Genomic DNA, 3,898 nt, shown 5'->3' with positions numbered 1-3,898 from the left:
TATGATTCCACTTACATACCATTTTTGAAATGAAAATTTTTAGAAGTGGAGAAGTTTAATGATTGCCAGTGGATAGAGACAGGCTGGAGAGATGTTGCATGATGACAGGGCAGTAAGAGGGATCCTTGTGGTGCTGGACTTGTTCAGTGTCCTGCCTGTGTAACCTCAGTGTAGAATTAAAACAAACAAACAAAACTACAGAAATCTGAGTAAGATTGGTGAATTGTACCACTGTAAATATCCTGTTTTTTGATACTACTTTACACTACAGTTTCGCAGAATTGGGGAAACCTGTAAGGGCAACTGGGTAAAGTGTACGTGGAATCTTTATTTCTTGTAATTACATGTGAGTCTAAAATTATGTCAATAAAAATTTTAATTAAAAAATGAGAACATCTAAACACCAAAAAATAAAAAAGCACTTAGTTGTATCACAAACATCTATTGATTGACTGTATATAACACATCTCACTATAATTTCTGTACAAGTCAAATGTTAGATTTGTTAAAACATGTTTTTTCAATTATAATTCAGTTTATTCTCTAATAAATCGTTATCATAATGTCTTTAGAACAAGCTTGTGCTTTTCTTTGCATTCACTCTTGCACACTTTAGATTTAGTGGAAGGTAAATGCAAGTAATGTCTATAAAACATAGAGATATAAAAATGAACTTATGATGTATAAGAAAAAATTAGAACATATATACTTTTAGTCACTTTTCAGGATTTTCAGAAATTTCTTCTTTCCTAATCATTTTAATTGTATACGTATAACATTTTTTTTCCACATAAGGAAGCATTTCTTTGAGGTTTAACATGATATCATACAATTAAAATTTGTATAAACACAAATCCACATTGGGTCACAACACAGATAGCAAAGGACAAAATAAAAACAAGAAAAACTAATTGGCAGCTACATAAAGTTGGACACAGTTGTATCTTTTACACTAAGAAAGTCTTCCACAAATTAATCTCCCTAGATCAACAGAAGACCAGTCTTCAATATCATCCTGCAAGATAAGTCACTTCAGCATCTCCTCCTGTTTTCTCCAATGTCCTCCTTTAGTAGGACATTGTTTTGGTGATTGTCATCCCCGCAAGATGGTTTGCATAAGTGCTGTTTGCCACTGCAGTCTGCACATCCCCACCCATATCCATAGTTCCCATAGTTATTTCCAGTGTAATAATATCCGCCACAGCCACTATAGTTTTGATCACAAACATAGGCACTATTATAATTTCCATATCTTTGATCATAACAGTTATTAAATCCTTGGTTCCAGTTTCGGCCCTGACCTTGGCCACGACTCCTAGTACCACCTCGTCCACCGCTGCAGCACCTCTTCCACCGCTGCAGCACCTCTTCCTCCTTTTTGTTGTTGCTGTTTCTGCCTATATACCTCTTTGGGTTGGGCAACTTTGATTTCTCTTCCTAGAACCAATTTGATGATATCTGCTTTCTAACAATTTCTCTGCTGGCTCTTCATCTGTATATGTGATAATACAAAGTCCTCTTCTTTCATTTGTTTTTTGTATCCATGGGAAGTTCAATACTTTCAATCTCTCCAAAGTCTCCAAAATATTCTTTAATTTGTTCTTCAGAAGTATCTGGGCTCAGTCCACCCACAAAAACCCTTTTGGGGTTCTTTCCCTTTTAAAGCTTGGCCCTTTTAGGGTGTATTAATTTGCCATCCAGTTTGTGTTCTTTCAGTTCCAAAACCTTATCAACACTAGCAGCATCTTTGAAAAGCACTAATCTAAATCTTCTTGGTCTTCCAGTGACTGGATCTGTTTAATTGTGCAGTCTACAACTCCCCCAAATTGAGACAAATATTCAGTCTTCCTTGCTTGTATCCCAGCTCAAGCATCCAATAAACATTTTGCCATCTTTCTGCTGATTCTTGCTCATTGATCTTGGATCCCTCTGTGAGTTCCTCTATGTTGCTGTACTCTTTCATATCCTCCTTGGTGACCTCCTTGGTGGCAGGGGAGTGCTGGAAAGTGTACTAAAATCCACATTAAAATGAATAGCAAACACAAAATATCTATGAATTACCAAAGTCAACCCATAAAAAAGAATAGATTACATTGTAAATATTTTTCATAGCTAAAATTCAGTAAATTATCTTTTAGCCGTTACTGATTCCATAGTTTTGGGGGAAAATTTTAAACGGAATATTATATGTAAACTAAAATAGAAAGTTAAAGTCTTTTTTACTAAAAATGTGTTGAATGATTATATGCTGTACTTATTTTAATTAAAATGATTAATGTCTTTTTATAAATGTAACTTTTCAAGCTGCAGAAATTTTTATTTTTATTTTTATTTATTTATTTTTTTTGAAGCTTTATTTTGTTGATATACATTGTGGCTGATTATTGCTCCCCATCACCAAAACCTCCCTCCCTTCTCCCTCCCCCCTCCCCCCCAACAATGTCCTTTCTGTTTGCTTGTCGTATCAAATTCAAATAATTGTGGTTGTTATATCTTCTTCCCCCCCCCCCGGTTGGTGTGTGTGTGTGTGTGTGTGTGTGTGTGTGTGTGAATTTATATATTAATTTTTAGCTCCCACCAATCAGTGAGAACATGTGGTATTTCTCTTTCTGTGCCTGACTTGTTTCACTTAATATAATTCTCTCAAGGTCCATCCATGTTGTTGCAAATGGCAGTATTTCATTCGTTTTTATAGCTGAGTAGTATTCCATTGTTTAGATGTACCACATTTTCCGTATCCACTCTTCTGATGATGGACATTTGGGCTAGTTCCAACTCTTGGCTATTGTAAAGAGTGCTGCGATGAACATTGGGGAACAGGTATACCTTCGACTTGATGATTTCCATTCCTCTGGGTATATTCCCAACAGTGGGATAGCTGGGTAGTATGGTAGGTCTATCTGCAATTGTTTGAGGAACCTCCATACCATTTTCCATGGAGGCTGCACCATTTTGCAGTCCCACCAACAATGTATGAGAGTTCCTTTTTCTCCGCAACCTCGCCAGCATTTATCGTTCAGAGTCTTTTAGATTTTAGCCATCCTAACTGGGGTTAGATGGTATCTCAATGTGGTTTTGATTTGCATTTCCCAGATGCTGAGTGATGTTGAGCATTTTTTCATATGTCTGTTGGCCATTTGTATATCTTCCTTAGAGAAATGCCTACTTAGCTCTTTTGCCCATTTTTTAATTGGGTTGCTTGTTTTCTTCTTGTAAAGTTGTTTGAGTTCCTTATATATTCTGGATATTAATCCTTTGTCAGATGTATACTTTGCAAATATTTTCTCCCACTCTGTTGGTTGTCTTTTAACTCTGTTCATTGTTTCTTTTGCTGTGCAGAAGCTTTTTAGTTTGATATAATCCCATTTGTTTATTTTTCCTTTGGTTGCCCGTGCTTTTGGGGTCGTATTCATGAAGTCTGTGCCCAGTCCTATTTCCTGAAGTGTTTCTCCTATGTTTTCTTTAAGATGTTTTATTGTTTCAGGGTGTATATTTAAATCCTTGATCCATTTTGAGTTGATTTTAGTATACGGTGAGAGGTATGGATCTAGTTTCATTCTCCTGCATATGGATATCCAGTTATCCCAGCACCATTTGCTGAAGAGGCAGTCCCTTCCCCAGTGAATAGGCTTGGTGCCTTTGTCAAAGATCAGATGGCAGTAAGTGTGTGGGTTGATTTCTGGATTCTCTATTCTATTCCATTGGTCAGTGTGTCTGTTTTTATGCCAGTACCATACTGTTTTGGTTATTATAGCTTTGTAGTATAGCTTAAAGTCAGGTAGTGTTATGCTTCCAGCTTTATTTTTTTTGCTCAGCATTGCTTTGGCTATGCATGGTCTTTTATTGTTCCATATAAATGACTGGATAGTTTTTTCCATTTCTGAGAAAAATGTCTTTG

The 3,898-nt window shown here is 36.2% G+C and overlaps 1 pseudogene; it reads right to left on the bottom strand.

The window, feature by feature from the left end:
* Nucleotides 1-1,032: 1,032 nt before the first annotated feature.
* LOC134370544 (heterogeneous nuclear ribonucleoprotein D-like) lies at nucleotides 1,033-1,972 on the bottom strand (annotated as a pseudogene).
* Between the last annotated feature and the right edge of the window lie 1,926 nt (nucleotides 1,973-3,898).

The sequence above is a fragment of the Cynocephalus volans genome, chromosome 2, assembly GCF_027409185.1.
Source record: "Cynocephalus volans isolate mCynVol1 chromosome 2, mCynVol1.pri, whole genome shotgun sequence".
NCBI classification, from domain to species: domain Eukaryota; kingdom Metazoa; phylum Chordata; class Mammalia; order Dermoptera; family Cynocephalidae; genus Cynocephalus; species Cynocephalus volans.
This window is presented reverse-complemented; position numbering and strand designations above follow the sequence as displayed.